Here is a 24,230-nt window from a genome sequence, read left to right on the forward strand (position 1 = left end):
GATTTATTTGTTTGGACTATCTGTGCTGTGCCAGCCACAAGTATCGGACATGGTTTTTAGCGTGATAAATTTCAGACTTATCGTTGAATTACTGGAAAGCTATTGCATGTAAATTAGCTTGAAATGTCAGGAAAAAAAAAGAGAAAATCCTAAACGATACTAATTTTATTTATTACGGAATAAACATTCTTGCCTTCCTTTGCTGAATAGTGTGTTACGTACACATGTTTTTATGTACACATGTTTTTATGTACACATGTTTGAATGGTGATTCATTAACAGTTTTGTAAAGATAAAAAGTTCTTTCACATGGTGCGTGGGAACTTTATGGGAAGATAGCATAGTTCTACTTTAGAAGAGGGGTGTTCATCTGAACTGTTATAAATGGGCATGGTAAGTCGAAAGAGAAAATGTTTTGGGAAAAATGTGATGTTACTCTATTTGTGGAGGTATGAAGTATCATATGTAAGTTGCTTTTGATAGTGTGAGACTGCACCAAACAACTAGCAGCTTAGTGTTGCGTTCACAAAGGTCAGAGCCCTACTTTTGAATGCCAGAGATTGTAGGCGGGTCTCTAGAGGACAGAACAAGCACCCTCGATCCAGATGCTCCAGGCATGAATATTTATCAAAAAAATAATTGTTTTGCGACCGCACTAGGCTAGGTTGTGGCGTGAAAGTCCACGTCCTCTGTAAGCTTGCGCATCGTGACGATATCCTGCCTCTAGTAAGGCACAGCCTTGCCCGTATCCTAGGGCGCTCGTGCTTTCATAGCTGTTTAAACCGCGTAAGAAAACGTTATTTGTAGTGTTGCATAAAACTAACTCAATAGGCATTCTGCTTAATGATTGTCTGGAGTTTCGGGTCTATGACTGGCCTCGTCATTGTCTGACACTATACTGAGACATACTACAGGACCTGTCCCAAGAAGACAAAGCGCTTATTACTGTAGAGTACAATTCTCATGTCTCCAAAGAAGTTGTGGATTTATTATCTCAGGTGATGTATGAATAATAGGTGAATACTCTAAAGGCAGAAAAAGAAATTACAAAGAATTTCTTACCTGTGAAAGTTTTCCCCACTATTATTTAAACATCCAAACATACATTTCACACGTTCTCTTAACGTAAGTGAATTGACAAACGTTATAAAACAGTTTATACGACTTTTTTCGACAAAAAACAAACAAAATCAAAACAAAAGTGGTTAAAATTGTCCAGAAAAGAAACAATAGGTTAATATTTCCCTTCCGTGATAATTTTGATCAGACAACCTTCATATAGTTTGTATGAAATCAATTGGTTGAAATGTTGACCATTTTATTTCCTTTTACAGCGATTTTTGCCACTCTTTTACTGTTGATTTTTTAATACGCCGTATTTACATTTAGATTGTACTGCTCTATTTGTCTGTTAAGTGCAAAGCTACGAAATGACTATCTGCTGAAACAATATAGTACAATATCGTTGTTTTATTAGTACTTTACTGCAAGATAAAATAGAATAAACTCTAGAGTTGTTCCTGTTAATTCGTTGAACATCTTAATATACATTTTATGTGAGTAGAATAGAATAAAATGTTTTCTTCTGTACCGTTTTGAACTTTTATAACACTAATTACGTCGCTTTAAAAGGCTTAACGATATTTTTAGAATCATTGTACTGTTATATTAATGAAAAAATGGACCTTCTAAATAAAAAACAAACCAATACATTATTTGTTTCCACTCAATTCTACGTCTCATGTTGTACTTGTATGATAACATATTTTGCAGTGTTGGTTTGTTTGGAATTTCGCGCAAAGCTACACGAGGACTCTCTGCTCTAGCCGTCCTTAATTTAGCCGTAAAAGACTAGAGGGAAGGCAACTAGCCATCATCACCCACCCACAACTCTGGGGCTACTCTTTTACGAAAGAATAGTGGGATTGACCGTAACGTTATAACATCCCCACAGATGAGTATGTTTGATAGAGGGAGGATTCGAGCCCGGGACTCTTAGCTTGCGAGTCGACCGTCCTAGCCAATTGGCCATGCCGGGATATTTCGCAACGTACCACAGATCAATGGTTATTTTATGTATTTTTCAGTGTGGGATTTTCAGGCAATTGTAAAATACAAGTGTACTATTTTTTTATATTTTCTACAAAGATATACAGTCATTAAAGCATTTTTTCTTTGATTGACATAATATAACTTTCTGAATAATCGCTTGTACATTTTTTCAGAAGGAAGTTTTTGTTAACTTTTAATATTTAGTGAAAGTTTTATTTATTTTGTTCAGTAAAAAAGTGTTACATAGTAAATCAAACTACATCGAGTATTTTGATGGAATTTGCATGGATTCTGAATTCAAATTTTCAACCTGAACCACACGTTTTACGCTAGTGAGTTAAAAGCCCATTGAGAGAACAATATTTTTCAGGTATATCCGTATCTAATTTTAAGAAATAAAACTATTAAGCGATTAAGTCAATAAAGATGTTCTAAGCTCAGTTTGGACGAGTTGATTCATACCGAGTATGCTTATTTCCAAGGTTATTTTATTAGAAGAAGAAAACGGGCGACATATTAAACATGTTCACAGTATTTTCCTGGCCTTTACAGTTTTTGTAAATTATTTTATTACAAGACGGTATTTTCGATTTGACATGAAACGGTTCAGTTTGAGGCAGGAAACGTCGTGAAACGTAAAAACAATAAAAACGAAAGAACATGCTGAAGACAATACATGTACTTGTACAATTTGTATTTTTCTCAGTGAATCGTAGGAGAAGGTGTCGAATTTACTAACATATTTTTTCATTCATTGGATGTTTGTTATGTTATTAAGAAGTGTGGTTATTAAGTAACGAATTAGTTACTGGCCATTGAAGTTAAATACAACAACAGAAAAGATAGCAAATAAACTTGTATCACCTATAAAAATACAAATTTAGCTTTTCATATGAGTATAAATGATAAATATAATATTATATTTGAAGTTAAAGGTGTGTGATAAGGTAGCACAAATTCAATGATAAAAAGCAGAGTCCAATAATAAATAATGTACACCTACTGAGGTTGTCTCTTATAAATTGCAATAAAGAATCTTCCATAGAACAGATTTGATGAGATGCATTTCTCTTAGTAGCATATTGCACCTTGAAGACCGATGTTCTCAGTCTGTCCTGATATATAAGATTGTACGTGTATAATGGCTTTACTTGCGGATAATTGATTTCGTAAGTCACAAATTAAATTTTATTCACAAAAACAAGAAACAAGTTGTCGTGCAAATTAATTCCGTCATCGTTTATGTGCGTGTAAATAACACTTAAACTCAAGAACAGTTCAATATTGTACCACGAAAGCCGTAAAACATAAAACTATATAACATGTAGTTTGTATCCGTAAACAGTTCGTCAATAAAAACCAAGTTTAGTTAGAAGGGTAAGTCGTTGGTGTGATAATGAATTAGTTAGTATCATCTTTACGATTTTATGGTGTGAAGAATGACCTTTCGTTCGTGATAAATTTTCAGTCACCTAATTCTTGTTTGTAAAGAATCGTTAGAAGGGAGACAGCAATGAAGCTTCCTCGCGATAGGTGGGATGCAAATATCCTTTTATTAGCGGCCTAATACAACCAGAAGTAATCACTGGTACGGATAACATATGAGCTAAAGTTAGTGTTCCCCACCAAGGGGCGCAATAATCAGATTTAAACTGATGTCTTAACTCATTAGTTGGGGATACCTCCTGCAATCCTGATGTATTCCTCCTCACGATCTCATTTTAATATTAGAAAACTAAAACTTCAGTTTAAAGATGCCTTTTTAATAGTTCAACTGCTAATGTCGCCCAGATTTTCCTACACAAACTGCAGGGAGCAAATAATTTCTGTAGTGGCGCCATGATAACGTAAAGCACAAGAAACCGAACAGCAGGAGGTGTTTGTTGTTGCACTCGTCCATAGTTATGTTAGTATCTTCCTGTTAGGACTACGACCTTGAAATCTTAATTATTGTAGTTTACACACTAAGTGAGACTGCTTAATGATGGGAAGTGCTCGTGAATAATTTGACTGAAAATATTTGTGTACTAACGAAGGGTTGCCTTAAAAAAAGTCGTAACAAATTTGCATATGACTGTTCATTTTACTCTAATACTAGCTGCGTTACAACGTGTATCTCGTATCGTTCTTGCTCGTAATTTTCAAAGTGATTTCAATTAACAGCTAATATTTCTTTTATAAATAAATTATTTAAATTAATTAATAACTTATTCATCTGACGTCAAGCTGTTATGCACAAATGAATGCGCAGTGGCCGTAGGCAGAAAAATTACTTTCAATATTTTGATAACTTGCAGTACAATGACTGATTTAGTGTTTTAAAGTATTTTATTTATTTTTTATACCTTGATTTTATTTTATATAGAGGGCCGAAGCTGTGTTAATATAGACATTATAAGTAAGCAGGCTAAGAGAGAAAGAAATAGGGCTTTCTTTGTATAGAGGTCTATCAAGATCATAATGTTAGAAAGTTTTTGTTTGTTTGTTTGTTTGTTTTGAATTTCGCACAAAACTACTCGAGAGCTATCTGTGCTACCCGTCCCTAATTTAGCAGTGTAAGATTAGAGAGAAGGCAGCTAGTCATCACCACCCACCGCCAACTCTTGAGCTACTCTTTTACCAACGAATAGTGGGATTGACCGTCACATTATAACGCCCCCACGGCTGAAAGGGCGAGCATGTTTGGCGCGACGGGGATGCGAACTCGCGACCCTCAGATTACGAGTCGCACGCCTTAACACGCTTGGCCGGCCATGCCGGGCCATGCTAGAAAGATCTTAATGCACTGACTCATTTATTAAGTGTCGGCATTGTTTTAAAAATAGTAAGTGGTCGCTGGAAATACTTCTCGCTCAACCGTATTTAATCAAGCCTTAATCATTTGAGTATGTTTTTATTACAAAACAAAAAACCATAAAAGTGCTGGGTTTCATTCAGTACCAGTATAAAAGGTAAAATCACTATTGGTCTGTTTCTTAAATAATGAGATTATTTTCAATGTTCATAAAGTAAAAAAAAAAATCAAAACCATTCCAACATTTACAATTGATTTCATTTAAACTTTACGATAGCTCGATGTTTTAAAGATATTCTTAGTGTTATAATTCATTTGTTAGGTAAAAGGAGTTGCGGGTTGTAACAATGAAGTCAAGATCAACTAGGCTTAGAACGCTCTAGAAAATTTGAAGTCAGGTTTTTAGTACGTTTTAGAGTAAGCCGTAAATGGGAAACAGTTGGATACAGTCGTTTCTACCAAGTAAAGCGAATTGGTCAACGTGTCAATTTTAGCCTTGAAATGGTTAAATTAAGTTCATTTTTAACGTGAGTGTATTAGATTTAGCGTCATTTGTATATACAAGTTACCACAAAATTTAAGCTTGTAAGACGTGAAGGAGAAAACAAATTAATTTTTAATCGTTAGATGGACTGGACATTAAATTATTTTCTCAGCATAATTTAAAAATTATCCTGCCGTTTATCGAACACTGCTTTAATAATACTGAGACGCTACCTACTTTACGTTTACAACTGTGGCATTCGTTAAGTGACTACTTAAAAGAAATTTGGTTGTATCACTTTATGCTTTTTATATAAGTTAAGAATACTAACTTGAAGTATTATATATGTAAGAAGTTTGATGAGTAATATTTAGAGACATCCAGTAGGATAAATCCAACATTCATACTCAACAGTAAGTTACACTCGTTTCTATCATTATCTAAAAATGCTTACGAGCCTCATTACTAGGGCTAATTTTCTCAATTTGTGAAACACTCGCTTTCATGATATGAGATACGAGCTGAGATATTAGGTATTATATACAAAACGTAACATGAAATAGTTATAAGTCTTAAATTTTGATAAACTTCCACACATTGAAATGTAACATGGTCTGTAAGTTTGTTTGGGGTATTTGAAAATGTTTTCAATTTCATTGGTTACTTGTAATATGACCAGGTCCATTTGCTTTTCCTTGTCAAATATATTCCAAGAGTCTGGTGCTCGTGTTGGTTTCGTTCTTGATAATCTTAACAAGTTTATTCATATTCTGTTTTTAATCAAAAGCAATTTTTGTTTATAATGATCAGAGTTTAAAAATTGTAAATGTTTCTGATTTCAGATCCATTTTGTACACAATCTCGTAACAATTATTTACAAGAGCTGTTCAACGCAAGCGTACAAACTTTTTGCTAACTAACAATTTGTTCATAATCTGTTATTAAAACAATCAGTTTATACTGGGAGCTCTATACGATATGCTTCCCAGTGGCACAGCTGTATGTCTGATAGAAACTGGGTTTCGATACTTGTGGTGGGGATAGCACGCGATGTAACTTCGTACTTAATTCTAAAAACAAATAAACTACGATATAGACACATAACAATGTAATTTTAATTTTTTAGTCGTTACTGATTACTGAATAGTTTAAACATTCTTCCAAATCAATTTGTAATCGTATCAGTTTTCTCCTTTTACAAACAAAAATGTCAAACCCAGTCAAAACGTATCGATTGCCAGTATATATATATATATACAGAGGTATAATTCCAACTTATACCACATGTGTGAATTCACTCAAATGAAAATGTAAGAAAAATATATATAAAATAAGAATAAATAAGTTTTCGCAAAGTATACTGTAAATCCCCATCTTCACCTTAAAGGAATAACGTGACGATTGGGACTTACAATGGATTTTGCGGAATCTTTTTAATGCTTATTTTACATCACGTTCATTACTGTCTCTGGGTGGTACAGCGGAAAGTCTTTCGATTTACAACGCTAAAGTCAGAGGTACGATTCTCCTCGGTGGATATAGCAGATAGCCCGATGTGGCTTTGCTACAAGAAGAAAACTCACAGTTCATTATTGTTTAATAGTGCTGCTTTTAATTAAAAATTATTGTAGTTAATGGTATTAGAGCTATTTATTATCTTATATATATATAAAATAAACACTAATACTCATAATTGGATCTCCCTAATGCTTACTTGATCCATAGCTTGCATGAGACTTTTTGGGGTTTTACCTACTTCTCATAAATTTCCGGGTCTCTTTCACTGGTACGAAATCACTGGAGTGTTATTCTTTATGCCAACAGTATGTTTCTGACTGGGGGTTTCTCCATGGGACCACAGGGAATACTGGCTGATGGAGACATCGACAGCCTCAATAACTTCACCTTTGCTACTAACTTGGTATAGAATTTACTTGTCATGATCCCATGAGTTTTTTCATGTGCGCTCAACATGGCTTTTGGATCCAACATGTTTCCAGATACTTGATTAATGTTTTCGCCTTATGTACCATCCAGTTGAACAAATATAATACTTCTTCCCTGCTTCACTACTGCAAGTTTAGAAAATATTATCACAGTTTTAGTTTGCAATGAATTTTTAGTTAATGTCAACACCCATATACTTACTTAGTTTCATAGTTTGAAGATAAGTAGGGATATGGAGTTAGAAGTCGTAAACAGCTTTTTCTCCAAAGATGTGAATTAGAGGACTGACAGTTCTGAGTTGAGAAGTGTTATCTATTTGCTTTCTGTTTAATGGAAACACTGTTGGTGGATAAATATGACGAAGACGGTATTAAGCTTTTTTGTCTTTCTCTAGAGTGTCTTTAAATTTAGATCTGCAAGTACATGTTTTCAAAAACATATGTGAAAAGACAGGTATTCACCTGCAAAATATTCACCTTCAGTAACAATTTTAAGATAAACTAAGTTTTCCAAATCAACTGCAATCTTCTGTTTACGGAACTGAATGAATACCACCAATAACTTTTGGCTGAATGAGGCTTGGAGCATGTTTTTCAATACAGAGTAAACTATTATACCACGTACAGTTATATACACCTTCTTGGAATGTTGACAGATATATTGTATTCAAAAAATAAATTAAAACAAAAGATAGAACTAGAGGTCCTCTTCATTAGAAGTAGGAAGAAAATTTTTGGTAAATGTAAATAATTAGTTCAAATATTTCAAAATATTTTCACAGAGAAATGTGTTAAAAATGAATCTACACTGATGCATACAATGAATAATTTGAATATTACGTACATGCAATGTGCAATTATATTTTCTTTTATCTCTCTTCAATCTGTCCTGTGATGTTTGTACTCTTAACAGAAGGTTTTATTTCCTTAATTACTATGTACAGTGCATTGTCATTATACCTATAACTCTGTATGCACACACAAAAAAACACACTACGTAATTACCAGTAGGTAAAACACTTAATACATATTTTCTCTAATAATTTTTTACAGTATTAGGCACTGTATGTATCATAAGTGTGATATCAGCAATATCGTACAGCCAATCAGCTATGATCTATCTTATTTCACATGTTCTAATGCACTTGTATTTATAAAACTACAACATTATTAACATGATACTAATCATAGCATCTTTTGTTAAAACAATGATTAAGTGACTATTGTTAGCACCCATGAGTTTGAATAATTTAAAACACACGACACTACTTCTGTTATAAATTAATATCAACGTATAAAAACAGGTATCTAGATCTCTAGATCTTTTTTATCTAGTCTTCTCAGTCGCATATCTTATTTATTACTTGTTTTCCATTTTTGCTCTTCATCAACAAAATACATGAATCTTATACGAATGAAGTGACAATGACTTGAAGTATGAACTTCCACAGATACGAGGTCTGTTCAAAAAATACGCGGACATACGTCATAAAACAAAATGTACATTATTTAGAAGTTACAGGTCTGGGACCCCTTCAAAGTACTCTCCTCCCCAACGCACACACTTATCCCAACGGTGTTTCCACTTGTTGAAACAGTCCTGGTACGCTTCTTTTGTAATGTCCTCCAGCTCCTTCGTTGCATTTGCCTTAATCTCGGGAATCGTCTCAAATCTTCTTCCTTTCAAGGGTCTTTTGAGTTTGGGGAACAAGAAAAATCGCAAGGAGCAAGGTCAGGTGAGTAGGGGTGTGGGGAAGAACAGTGATCGAGTGTTTGGCCAAAAACTCACGAGTTCTGAGGGCTGAATTTCGCAGCAACGCGGTGCATCTTCAATATTTCGGTCAAAATCTCGTAACAAGATCCAACTGATATCCCACACTCTTCAGCAAGCTCCCTAACAGTCAGACGTCGATTTGCACGCACCAGGGTGTTGATTTTGTCGACGTGTGGGTCGTCAGTTGACGTGGAAGGACATCCAGGACGCTCATCATCTTCAATGGACTGTCGACCATCCTCACGAGTTCTGAGGGCTGAATTTCGCAGCAACGCGGTGCATCTTCAATATTTCGGTCAAAATCTCGTAACAAGATCCAACTGATATCCCACACTCTTCAGCAAGCTCCCTAACAGTCAGACGTCGATTTGCACGCACCAGGGTGTTGATTTTGTCGACGTGTGGGTCGTCAGTTGACGTGGAAGGACGTCCAGGACGCTCATCATCTTCAATGGACTGTCGACCATCCTTAAAACGTTCATGCCACTTGAAGCATGCCGTACGATTCATAGTAACATCACCGTAAGCCGTGTTAAGCATAGCAAAAGTTTCAGTCGCAGATTTTCCAAGTTTAACACAAAATTTCACAGCAAGTAGTTGGTCCTTCAGGTCATTCATTGTGAAATCCGCCAAACGAAAAAATCGCACTTCACTTAAAACCGCGTAGCTAATACACAAATGAAGATATCTGCAATCGGGAAATAGCGTCGTAATCAGCTGTTCTGTGCGAACCTAGCGACACCAAGCGGATTCCACTGGAACCAACTGGAGCCGCGCAATTCAAACAGTCCGCGTATTTTTTGAACAGCCCTCGTATGTTTGATCGAGCGGTTCTTAGAAAATATCAGCAACATATTTTTACTGTGAAATTCCACTATCTAACGTGTTTTCTCAGGCGATATATCTTCAATCCTATTTTAAAATTCCATTCTATAGCCTATAAAATAACATTTGATAATTGTCATTTTGATTTTTGGGCGTTAAAATAAACTTAAGAACTGATTTCTACTTGTGGTTGCAAACCATTTGAACTAATTTTACACATACAGCTAAACCGAACGATAAAAGTTCCACCTACGTTCTTAATAATGGAGCATTTCTCACTAGAATAATGTGTCCATTGTTTTTATTTAGGAAGAAAAGAATACCAAGTCGTTTTTCAGGTGGATGTTTACTTAATTTTAATTATAATCTAAAACGCTGTTCTAGCTTTCATTCCAGAATTATTTCCCAACAGTAACACGCAGAAGGTCTTTTGCAACACTACGGTTATTAAATTTAACAGCTTAGATAATCAGATTTTTCATATAGAACCGGGTATATGGTTTCAATCGCGTTTTACATATCAGCTGGGTTAGTTTAGTTTTCTCGTGACTGTCCAGTTCCTCCTCTATGTCTCCTTCCTGTTTCGGTCCAGAGAATTCGTGAAGTCTCATCAGAAAGTTATATCCCCAGGTTATTGATGTGTTTAACATGTGCTCTTGCCTTATATGAACGCTAAAGCTCATGATTTGATAGAGTGTGCCGTCAATTGTTCCAGTACAACCAGATTTGAAAGTCTTACTTTAGCCAAATAATTAATAAATTGATGTTTTGCTTTGAAAGTGATCTTCCTTGTATAGCTTATCACGAACTATTTTCTATTATGCAGCAGCTTTTCTTATTATTTTTTATCTGAGCACACTCATATGAATTGATAGTTCCAACCATTAGCACCTCCACAAATTTCTATATATATGTATATATGTGATTATTCAGGGACTTTAGCAGTTGATATGACTTGTACATCTACTGGTAGCACAGTTTCATTGCTAAATATCAGTAAGTTTGAAGCGACAGTAAAATGCTACTCTCTAATGCCATATATTCTATTACAATATAAAATGGACTATCGTTACAAATAATCCATTCAAAGATTATAAAATTTACAACCATTTGCTTATCAGTCTACACTCTAAGTTTCAACCAGGCTATTAGAGTGAGGGTGTTATGGTAAATTCTGGGTCTTCACTACTCATAATATGTGGCATAATTAGTAAACAGTAAACTACTAATTTTGCTTCTTGTTTCATTACGTCTATTTTTCAAATAACTTGACAATTACGATCAGTGCCAAAGTGTCAGCAAGTAATATGTTTTAATACATTTTGTAGCGTAATTAGAGTTTATTTGAGTTTTTGAGAGACATTTAGTTATATCAGTAATAATGTATTACTGTAAAAAGTTTATCATTAACTGGGACTTCATGTGGTTGATTCTTTCACTGTGTAGTGTACTCAGTACAGAATTTATATTATCGCTCAATAAAAGTACACGGACGTTGTCAGTGTGACCATCTTTTAACTTGGCTATAGTGTAAGTGAATCTCTTGGGCGCACTCTAGTATGATGCAATATATTTAAATATTGTGTCTCCTTTTACTTCTAATGTTCATAAAACTGACTGACGTTATGTATTCTATGTTATGTTGTCCTCTGTGTCTGTTCTATGACCATTAATACACGAACTAAATTTGAAAATTTAACAGTTCAGTAGTAATGTATTAGTTCAATTAGGCAATTAGGCATTTGTGATATTTTTTCTGCTGAAAGATGTGTTTGTCAGTAGAACAAGTTTATGTTCCAGAACACTTCAAATGGACATTCTTTCAATGTCTGTCAAGAAAGAATAAAAATTACCTTTCCTTCAACTTTCGTGGTTAGTATTGAAAAATATAATTACATTGTTATGTTGCCATATTCAAACGCACAATCAATCATGCTTTCTTCTTCTATCAAAGTTATCAGCCATTTCAGTGATGCATATTTTTCTCTTATAATAAACTCCAGTCCAAATATATGAAATTGAAAGTGCTTAAGAAATACTACATATTCAAGCAAATACTTTTTCATTATTCAGTATTTACATCTAGCACGTTATCATACAACCATGAGTGTGATTACTTACTCAATCCTACTTTGTATCTGTGTTAGCATAGCTTCATTTGCAATACCATTGATGTTCATGCCCAAGAGAAATTGACAATCTGTCGTATGTCGTAGGCCCGGCATGGCTAGGTGGTAGGGGCACTCGACTCATAACCTGAGGGTTGCGGGTTCGAATCCTCATCACACCAAATATTCTCGCTCTTTCAGCCGTGGGGGCGTTATAATGTGACGGTCTATCCACTATTAATTGGTAAAAGAGTAGCTCAAGAGTTGGCGGAGGGTGGTGATGACTAGTTGCCTTCCTAAACCAAAACCAAACCAAACCTATGTCGTAATGCATTTACAAAATCTTACTTTAGTGATTAAATGATTTCTCATAGTTCTCGACTCAACTAAGGTGTAAATTAACTTTAGTTATAGTACAAAGTGATGTATTAAACCTGTAAGTTTGCTAAAAAGCATCAGAAACATTGTTGTGAGATTCAGTAACCTTTATGATCATCTTGAAGAAAGACAACATCAAAAAAATTCTACCAGCAACCAAAGGTAATCAGATTGTAATTATAATAAAAGAAGAATGCTTGATCAAACTCTAAATTCTAATTGAAGGCTGTTATACACAAAAATCAAATCCAACCAATTGCTATACAGAGAAGAAAATCAACTAACGTTTCAAGAAATATTAGAAAAAAAACTTGGAACAGAACTCAACTAACTTTGGAGAGATTATAAAGCCACTATAATAACCTAGAGAAAATGACGAGTTTCGACATATTTAACTCCTTCGATAGCATACCATTCTTTAACATACTACAAGTACTTCGTCAACAGTTTGGAAATGGTAAAACTCTTAATGAACACACAGAGTTGACAATCTTCGCAATAATAAAACTCACAGAGTTTTGTTCCCATACAAGTTATTTCCAAGCTGAAAATAAATACCACTAACCAAAAAGAATGCGTGGCCATGCGACTACACCTATGATCAATATTAGATAGCTTCTGTATGAAATATAGAATACAATCATTATAGAATATACAATCATATTATACTTCAGAATTTGGTAACGCACTACAGATAAGATTTAATAACTCATAAACTACTTGAATGGTCAATGTTAAACAATATAATTCACAAAGGAAATGAAAAAAAAGATAACCTCCTATTCTCTGTTGTGATGGTTACCAAGACACATAGCTTACATATTATATCTTTCACAGAAAAGCCAAATACACGGAAAATACCTCAGCAAGAGATCAAACTACTTAACAATGTAAATATAAGTAGTATAGACAGTATAGTTTCCAGCATTAACAAGATTTGAAGTAGTCAACAGTAAATGTCTATAATACTTATTGGTAACCGATATCCAGAACACTAGATAAAGAAGAAAGTAAGAGAGATAAACGCCCATAATAAATGAGAATGAAATTATGGACATACATCCATATTGAGAGTCTCGCTGAAGGTATGCAGAAGATATGTAAAGAACATAACTTCACAAAAGTATTAAGAAGCCACAATACAATACATTGTTAATGTACACCAAATAAGCTAAAGACCCAATAGACAGGAAAACGTCATTTATAATATCTCTTGTGAATGTGGATGCAAATAAACTGGAGAAACAAAAAGAGTGATTAGGGCCCAGCAGCATGTTGTAGATATATAAGACTCGATAATACCGACCTGTCTACAGTTGTCCATCATGTCAGAGAAGGTCATGCGATAAAATGAAAATAATATTAAAATAACAGGACATTTATGTACACAAAAAATATAAAACATGCCTTTTTACATCCATATAACTAATAACAGACTCGAAGGATGCTGCACCAGACTTTCTGTGAAGAACATCCAGAATCGAAGTTTGACTTCTAATTACAAGAAAAAAGTGCTTCTCAAAATAGTGTAAATATCTACAGGTTGGCAACCACAATGTAGGATAAAAATGAATAATGAGTACTATGTAGTTGCAAAACTAATTAAATATATATAATAAAAAATAAAATATATAAAAATTAGTAAAGAAAATAAAAAGTAGTTGTTAATTGGTAATTAACTTTAGTGATCGTGTAAGCTATTAAAATCGGGCAACAACAAAATATTTTCTCTGCTACTAGAAAAAATGCAACTGCTTCAGAATAATTTGACGATGCTGATTAAAAGTAATGTTGAAAAGAACTGATCACCTCAAAATGTTCTTATATATATGTATCATGAAAATAACAAGTTTTTCTTTAATAACTTAATTTATTCATTGAAAATTACATAATAGCAATACTAGTTTAAAAACTACACTAAAATTACATACTGAAAATATATTCAGTCCACGTTCAAAACTTTTGTCATGGAATTAGTTTTTTGTCATAAAATACCTGCTTGACTCGTTGCACCTTTAGTGAATGTTCTCAGTTTTTCGATGTAAAAACCAACAATAATCTCCTATCATCATCGTCCTTCACATCGCTCTTCCACTATAGAAATATGCTCATCATGCTCATCTCTCACTGTATCTATCTCATTTGGAAATCAGTTTTAATGGGAGTGTAAGAAATGCAACTTTAATGATATCCTAAACCCCATTTTATGTAATTCTAGAGTATAACACCATTCTTCACAGCATAGTTTTCATTTCCTTAAGAAATGTTTATAAACCAGTTTTAATGATTTTCCGGATTGTTTGAAAATCATCATCAACCAGCTCTTCACGAATCTGTGGTACAACAATGGTACCGCCTCTCATTTTTGATTCACTTATTTTTGGAAAATTGTAAGACAGTAACTGAAACCATTACTACATGTGTTCATTTCTTTTATAAAATTCTTCACGAACCCCAGTTTAATGTGAAGTGGATATAGAAACACTCTTCATTAAAAGTTGATACTCGATATTGTGTTTTCCTGGTATGTAATTATCTCTCACTGGTCATTCGTTCTTGAAATGTTTTTTTAGGATCTGGGATGTCCCAGAGACACAAAAAGCAGCAATATTTGGTATACTCACTATGCAGGTCCAGCAGCAATACAGTAACTTTTAGATCACCGTATATGTTCCACCTATGCTGATCATATTTAATGGCCTCAAGTATAACCTGCATGCTTTAATAAGTTTCTTTCATGCTCACAGCATGAGCAACAGGAATCTATGACTTAATATTATCATTGTGCAAAACTACAGCTTTTAAAATTACTTTGGGTGAGTCGATAAAAATGTCTCTATGCTTGAGTATGATGTTCAGTACCCAATCCTTCCATCAGTGCATCAATATTTGTAGAGAAACACAAAGTATTTTTTATGTTATAGTGAGAAGCAAGACTATGATGACGACTTTGGTAAAATGACACTTTTGTTCTTGGAGCTAATAAATTCTTTTGCTGTAAATGAGAGCCAAGAAGTTCCTCATTCTGTTTTGATAGAGACAACTCATGAATCAGATTATTTAGTTTTTCTTCTGTAATCACATTAGGCAGTTCATGTTACTAGCTGAAGATAATTAATTGTCTTCTTCGCAGGGAAACTCTTCTGTTTCCCAATTACCTTATGGATGTAGCACTGGAAGACCATCGTTATGAGGTATTGGTTTCATTGTAGATGCAATATATAGATATTTAATGTATTGTTTAGTTTTTGTCTGAACATCCAGAAACAAGTTATGTCAAAATAATAGTAAGTTAGACAAACTTTGTGCTCACGCCATATGGTTGGAACTGCAAATGATATGCTTTCTCTTTTCTTATTCAGCCACTGTGTCAAGCCAGTTGTGCAAACTGTACAACACACATGTAGAGCCCAAGGTTTTTCTTAGTCTCCAGTTTGCACCCAAAATAGTAATTTTAGGTTTTTGCAATGTTTCACTCTCTTTAACTTGACTAAATAACTTATTACACCATTTGTATTAACTACATGTTCAAAACACATTACTCCTGTGCACGTTATTACACACTTCCCTAGTTGTAAGTACAAACGTGTCTTCTAAGTTCTATAAATGACATGCTTAAGATTTTCAGCTGTCTCAATGTGAATAAAACATTATTTACATTATAGGACAGTTAATGCGAGCTCCTTCAAATGTTTGAAATTAGCTAGCAAATTATTATAAGAGCTGAATGACATTATTAAGATCTCATATTCTCTTCTGTAAGTGCTGAAGATGCTATTAGATCTGCTTTTCTTGTCAAATGCTATACCATGAGTATGGGATACTTAATTAATGGGACCCTTATAAATGTTCTTCTATGCAAAGGTGCAAGACCTCATTGATGTTCACCAAGTTCACTAACCTTAAGTACACGAACTTTGTTAGCCCTTCTTTGTTTTATACAATAACTTCTGGTTATTATCACGTGCTTTCTGATGGTTGTATAATCTGGTACTTCAACATCTGCTAATTTCAGCACGCACTATCCCTATCACTTTAAGACAGCCTACACGACAGTTGTTTTATCAGATATATATCTACAATGTTTACCCAGGAAGCTATCTAGTCTTACAAAAACATTAACGTACACTGCCAGCAATTCACTGAGATCTTTCAACTGACTTTCGTCAAGACTGTTAGTACAGTATTCTTTCAGTGATCTCAAATGTTCTTGATGTCACATCACGTTTTCATTTTTGGATATGTCATGATTGAAGTAATGCTACGTATAGAGCTTTTGCTTACATCTTTGCTTATTTATTCTTCACACAATTTGCTTCTGACTAAACCATAAAGTAGCTTTATAAATGTCTGTCCACAATTACAGGCAATTGCTTTCATATATATTGCTCAACCACGTAAGATTTGGTATTCGGACATGTCATTGTATGTTTCACATGTTGTCTCCATCATCGGGTTTGCTTATGTTGACACACAGAATACATTTATAGTTTCAACCAAAATATAATTTGTATAATTTGAGGAATACTTCACTCGTTTTTCTAATTGTACTCTTAATAATTTCCTGTTCACTCTGTTATGTAGCAGACTAAACTATTTCCTTACCATTAATTATTATTCATTTATAAGAATAACGTTGGTATGTACTGGCCAGAATAATGGGTTGATTGGGAACCCGAGATCAAGCAGAAACCTAGAGATTCTTGGTAACGAGAAACCCACTTGGAATAAAAAGGTATCTCAGAACAGCTGGTATAGGTATCAAGACGTTTGGCCCGACATGGCCAGGTGGTTAAGGCACTCGACTCGTAATCTGAGGGTCGCTGGTTCGAATCCCCGTCACACCAAACATGCTCGCCCTTTTAGCCGTATGGACGTTAAATGTGACGGTCAATCGCACTATTCGTTGGTAAAAGAGTAGTCCAAGAGTTGGTGGTGGATGGTAATGACTAGCTGTATTTCCTCTAGTCTCACACTGATAAATTAGAGACGGCTAGCGCAGATAACCCTCGTGCAGCTTTGCGCGAAATTCAAAGCAAACTAATTAACACTTTTATTAATAAAGCAGAGAACAACGTTTCGAGCTTCTTAGGTGCTTTTCAGATTAACTAAATGCTGTGGTCACCTAAAACTATACCTTACTTTCATGCACCTTTATTTGCATATATCTCCCTCTATTCAAACCAGTATGAACTTAATTAACTAATCGATACCTTTTTCAAACTAGCATGTCTTCAGCTCGCTCCCATTTTGTTGATCTGACAACTATTATCATTTGCCTCTCATATTTCATTTTCTATTGGAATCCATTATGAAATTTACAATCTACTCACATTATTAGTTTGTGAACGATGTGCACGCACAGTCCTGTTTTCAGTATCCCGTGTATTTTAAATCATTACAACGATCATTAGATGACTTGCAACACTTGTCAGAGCAAATCATTTGATATCCAGGCCAGTTTGTGAAAATAAGACATTTTTATACAAATCAAAAATACACTTTATTAGCAAGTACAAAAGTTTAAAAAAATTAATAGCAAAAGATGACAGTTCATATCGTAACTACTAGGAAACAGCAACTAATATAATATGACAGCCAGTAAAAGTTATTTGAAACTGAAGATAATGAAAATGACTAGTTGAAAATTAATTATATTTAGGTTAAATAAAAGAAGATAGAATACACAGTGATTAGCTAATAGTGCAGATAAAGGTGCACACTTTGAAACAACCAACCATTTGAAACAGTTCAATCTCAAAACAAAGAAAATGAATATTTCAAAAGTGAGTGAAAAAGAGAAATCAGTGAAAACGACAGTTAGGCTTTTAATGTCATTCTGCTTGGCTACATCAAGGTAAAAAGTCCCTACTCCTATGTAAATGAGCTGCCAACATGTAAGACAATAAACATTGGCCTATATTATTTGACGTCATCCAAACTGTTGTACAAGAGATGTTAATTTGTAGGAAACAAAACTATGGATTTTAAAAAAAGTTATCCATGTATACAGAAATAATATATATACATATATATATATATCACAGAGAAATGAGTTTGTAATATTAAGTGATAAAATTGGTTAAAACTAGAAAAGCATCATTATTTTGTTATATCTTAACTGTTTCTGTTTTCACCCAGGGTTTTTCGAGCTTTCATTTAGTTCATCTAATCTTCAGCGAAGTAGCAGTCAGTAGCAAAGCATTGAAGAGAATGTTCAACACGTGAGTTCAACGTGAGTATCCATGCCACTTTATCTTTGTTGTCTGTCTGTATTTTATTTATGTTTAGTCTTTATACTTTATATAGTTTTTATATAACATCAAAAAGCAATATCAGATAAGTATATTGAGTGACAGAATTCAAACCCTCGACCTGCAGGTTCGAAATTGAGTACCCTAATCATCAGAATATGCCACGTCTTACTAAAAGTATGCCAAGTATGCTACACTGACATATTTCGTAGTGAAAGAGTTAATTAACTATTAACATCATAAAATAGTGACAACTTAACTATATAAAAAATTTATATACACAGAATAAAATGTATACGTTTAAGAACCTAGAACAATAAAGACTGCAAAATAAAAACATCTGGACGCAGTACATGAATCACGATTGAGAGTTTTTAAACAATTTCACATCATAATAAATATTAAATTAATATAATTGAGAAAAAAGACAATGTTACAGAAGTTGTAAAATTTAATCTGTTACTTTAAAACACAATCTGAAATTAATTAATTTTACTTAAAATTCCATAATTTGTGAAGCAATCACAAAAGTAAACTGGAATTAATACAGATTTTAAATCAAATGATATGCTATTAAGATACATACACATACAGTACTAATTTTTTTTTTAAAGAATGTGGTTCACTTACTTGAGGTTCTTCTGTCGGAGAATGGTTAGTAATCATAGTGTGAGAAACTGGTCTTATCAGTTTCTGTATAATAAAAGCGAAATATAAATGACTTGTATTTTGCATAAAATATGGAAGCACTGACATCTTGTTACTTGACAAAAATAATACAGACCCTTCATTACTCTTCTATGATGTCCTAAGTTTAATGTAAGTTACTCACTAAAGTATAGATATTACTAAGGAACATTCTAATTTCCTTAATAAATAATTTTTGTTTATCGGATATAAAATGTAAAATTGAACATAAATATGTAATAATGAGCTTGTAAGGAACGAAGAAAACATTTTTGTTGTTGACGAACCAATCATGTTATTTGTTTATACACAAAGCGAGAGAATATTTTATAAATGAGGAAATTGTAAAATGTCAGTGATTTATAGCTGAAGGCAATATAATTGTCTTTTTCCAAATAAACAGAAGAGCACACCTCATAACAAAAATAAGGTAAGACTATGTTAAAGGTATAGAAAATACTTACTAATTGGATAGACATAGTAATGAAATGATTAAATGACTAGTGACAATATGTCCTTGTTACACAGATAAACAATAATAACAGTAGCTTTGGACATTATACTATCGTGTATGAACGATGTGGATTTAATCCTACTTTTCAGGGGCGGGCTACACATTTATTTTTTATGCTTTATATTTACACAATTTTTTTTTGTAACTAGTTGCAGGAAGGAGTTACCCGATGAGTGAGTTTTCGAGAAGCTTAGTAGGATAATTGAATGTCTGGTGTAAGATGTCAAGAGCACGTGTGAATAGCACTCAGCACAAGTGGATTTCCCAATCTCGTGTACCGTGTACCGAAGCACATATCTTTATTTCGAATCTGCTTATACCTGATATACTGTTAAGAGATTTCTTAAGTGTAACATGAAAAGAATTTTCATTATTCGATTTTTATGTTGCATACATAAAGCTAATTTTCGAATGCGAGTACTAAGTAATATTCTATAGTTCGTTGTAACGTACGAAGACAAAATAAGATATCAAATTTCCAATTATGGAGACTCCGATTTATTAACATTCTAGGAATTATGTGTCAGCTGTAGTGATGCTACGGATTGTTGTATTTATAGTTATCGAATTTTCCCTCGTCTGGCCATAAGTTAATACTTAATCAAATTTTGAGATGACAAATCCAATGTCATACTACTTGGACCCATGAGGTGTAGGTATGTACGTCAGGTTGATGCTATCCAGCATTATGAAATGTATATTATAATAACTAGAACGGCCTGGAGTTTGTGATGATTTTTTTAAATAACTGAATAGATAAACTTTGTAGTTTAAGGGACAGTTTCTAAATGATAATTTAAATAAGAGAAATAAAATTTCTTTAACAGAATTTAAAAGTGAAAATATATTAACGATATGATAATAATATAGCTTTTTTCAGCAGATTTTGTACTGCATCCTACAATAGAGCAATATATAATACCACAATACATTCTATCATATTATATTGTATCACACTTTATCAATTACTGAATTACAAGTATGGCATGATAATATGATCAACTCACAATCTGCGGTTCTAGGATTCAAATCTCCGTCCTAACAAACATGCCCACCATTTTACCCATGGGAGACGTTATAATGTTACAGTCAATCCCACTATTGTTTGGTAAAAGAGTAGTTTATGAGCTGGCAGTGAGTATTAATGATTAGCTAGCAGCTATCTCTCTAGTTTTTCACTGCTTAATTAGAGGCAGCTAGCGCAGATAACCCTCGTGTCAGGAAATTCAAACTGAAGATAGTTTCCTTCTCAACTTTAATGCATATTCTTTTGTTTGCAATTGTAAATTTATATTTTATTTTATTGTTTATTTTGCACAAAACGTGATTTATTTGTAAAACTTTTCAGTCAGTATATGACTTTATATTTGAATAATGTTCTTATACTACAATAGGATGTTTAAGTAATTCGTTTTAACTAGATGAGTCGAAGGAATCTACCATTTTCTTTTCTCAGTTACTAATCGTATTTGCTTGGTGATTATAAAAAAGTCCCTTAGTTTAGGCTTGTTATTTACTAATATAAAGCATATCAAATCTGTCTCTAAATGAAGTTATTGAAGGCGTAATTTGTTCTGAAGAGCGTTCGTTAATTTTTGCAATCTCATTTCTAATAAAAGGCTGGAACTTCACCAAATTTTGGGAGCTATTTCGGTTGACATTTTCTCGAGGAAAGCTCACAACCCAAAACCCGCTGATGGAACTTCCTGGAGTCACGCCAAACATTTATGTCTTCAATTACAGTGTTACAAACATTTTAACAGGATAGTATACACTACATGGCCCAAAGTATGTGGACACCCCTTCTAATTGGCTGGTTCGGCTATTTCAGCCACACCCATTGCTAACAGATGCACAAAATCAAGCATACAGCCATGCAATCTCCATAGATAAACATTGGTAGTAGAATGGGTCGTACTGAAGAGCTAAGTGACATTCAACGTGGCACTGTCATAGGATGCTATCTTCTCAACAAGTCAGTTCGTCAAATTTATGTCCTGCTAGAGCTGTCCCTGTCAACTGTAAATGCTGTTACTGTGAAGTGGAAATGTCTAGGAGCAACAACAGCTCAGCCATGAAGCGGTAGGCCACACAATCTCACAGAACGGGACCGCCGGATGCTGAAGCGCGTAAAAATCGTCTGTCCACAGTTGCAACATTCACTACCGACTTCCAAACCGCCTCTGAAAGCAACGTCAGCACAAGAACTATTCGTTGGAAGCTATATGAAATGGGTTTCCATGGCCGAGCAGCCACACACAAGCCTAAGATCACCATGCGCAATGCCAAGCGTTGGCTGGAGTGGTGTAAAGCATACCGCTATCGGACTCTGGAGCAGTGGAAACACTTTCTCTGGAGTAATGAATCACGCTTCACTATCTTGCAGTCTGACAGACAAATCTGAGTTTGGTGGATGCCAGGAGAACGCTATCTGCCTGAATGCATAGTGCCAACTGTAAAATTTTTTGGAGGAGGATCAATGGTCTTGGGCTGTTTTCATGGGGTTTGGGCTAGGCTCTTTAGTTCTAGTGAAGGGAAATCTTAATGCTACGCATACAATGACATTCTAAAGAATTGTATGCTTCCAACTTTATGGCAACAGTTTGGGGAAGGCCCTTTTAGTTTCAGTATGACAATGTCCCCGTGCACAAAGCGTGGTCCATGAAGACATGGTTTCCTGAGACTGGTATGGAAGAACTTGACTGGTCTACAGAGAGCCCTGATTTCAACCCCATTGAACACCTTTGGGATGAATTGGAACGCCGACTGCGAGCTAAGCCTTTTTGACCGATATCAGTGCCCGACCTCACTAATGCTCTTAAAGCTGAATAGGAAAGAATCCCTGCAGCCATGTTACAAAATCTAGTGAAAAATCTTCCCAGAAGAGTGGAGGCTGTTATAGCAGTAAAGGGGGGACCAACTCAGTATTAATGGAATGAGATGTTTAAGCACATATTGGTATGATGATCAGGTGTCCACATACGTTTGGCCGTATAGTGTATGTTAGAAATAGCTACTTTTTATTGAAGGTTTGTATTCTTGACAAATATGAATAGTTAGTAAGTTATGTTCGAAGATGATGTTTTCAAATCTTAGTTTGCAAGAAAAACGAGTTAACTATTTAGTATGACATTATATTAGTTGTCTGTACCATGTCTAAACTTTCTTAAATAAAAATTATGACGCTCGAAATTTCCATGAAAAAGTAGTTTTTAATGTATAATAATAAATGCGGGGTTTTATAACCACTCTTTACCAAACTGTACACGTGTTTAAAACAAAACACCGAATTAATAACATTTCTATGCAGTTTAATATGCCCTTTTCTGTTGTTTCTCATTTTATTTTTTGGCTTTTTGTCTAAATGATTTTAAACCTAGTTATAAAAAATACGCATGTATTTTTGAAGTTTTGCATCGCCATCTGGGTAACTGTCTGACCAGTTAACCTTCCGTTCTAGTTTCCACTAAGATCAAACAGGAATCTACCAATAAAGAACTTGACTGTCTGCTCGCATGTTACTTCGTCTTCACATGAGACGTCGAATGTGTCTCTTCAACACCAGCTAGAAGAACGACATTTTACTTTTGTCACGGAAATATCCATTATCATCTTACTGTTGGAAATATACACAACAATATATATTTGTACATGTTTGTGTATATACATATATATATACTTTATACAAAGGTACAAAATTAAATATATATCACTTAATTATACTTTACTCAAAGTATATAGCTGTGTTTGATCGAAAATATTATTTTTATATAGGTGCACATTTGGTAAATACAAGCACATTTGGATGAATTGATTTTGTTTCATATCAGCTACCCTTTATCCTACTGGTGCAAAATAGAAATCATACCCTTTTTACTGATATTATAAATTACTAAAAAGTAGTTATATATGTATATATTCATCAGAACCACAAATGAAAAGTATAACAAGAGACATATATATTAATAATAATCGGTCTTTCGCACAGTAACAAGAAAGCACGTTAAATTTTTTTCGTCAGATAATTTTTTACGAGATCTCGAATTAATCATGATTAACTATATAAAAAAATCGTTAATTACTGGTTTTAAGCCTAAACTAAAGTAAAACATTTTTGCACTTAACTATTTGACTATTTTTTTAAAAAACGATTTTGTTAGCTTTGTACTAACGGTCTCATGCTGGTACAGTGGTTAGTCTACGGATTTACAATGCTGAAATCAGGGTTCGATTCTCTTCGGTGACCTCAGGAGAGAGCCTGGTGTTGCTTTGCTAAACAAACATACTAACTATTTAATCAAAAGTAATGATATTTCAAAAGTAAAATTGAGGTTACTTTAAGTAACTGAAAACTGGAGTAACTGTTAGATCATAAACGATAAAAATTTAACTTTGAAATAAAATCAGGATAAGT

General features: G+C 33.9%; 2 long non-coding RNA genes across 2 annotated transcripts in view; one reads left to right on the forward strand and one right to left on the reverse strand.

Annotated features, from left to right (window-relative positions):
• Positions 1-667: 667 nt before the first annotated feature.
• Positions 668-23,002, forward strand: LOC143232164 (uncharacterized). The gene is made up of 3 exons (XR_013017404.1): positions 668-998; positions 18,503-18,596; positions 19,966-23,002. It is a non-coding gene; the product is annotated as an uncharacterized LOC143232164 (long non-coding RNA).
• LOC143232163 (uncharacterized) overlaps positions 11,967-24,230 on the reverse strand; it is a 40,720-nt gene continuing 28,456 nt past the window's right edge. Inside the window, exons 3-4 of the long non-coding RNA XR_013017403.1 lie at positions 19,246-19,308; positions 11,967-12,279 (exon numbers count right to left, since the gene is read on the reverse strand). This is a non-coding gene — a long non-coding RNA (uncharacterized LOC143232163). The remainder of the gene's footprint in view (positions 12,280-19,245; positions 19,309-24,230) is intronic.

Source organism: Tachypleus tridentatus, chromosome 11, assembly GCF_004210375.1.
Source record: "Tachypleus tridentatus isolate NWPU-2018 chromosome 11, ASM421037v1, whole genome shotgun sequence".
NCBI lineage: Eukaryota > Metazoa > Arthropoda > Merostomata > Xiphosura > Limulidae > Tachypleus > Tachypleus tridentatus.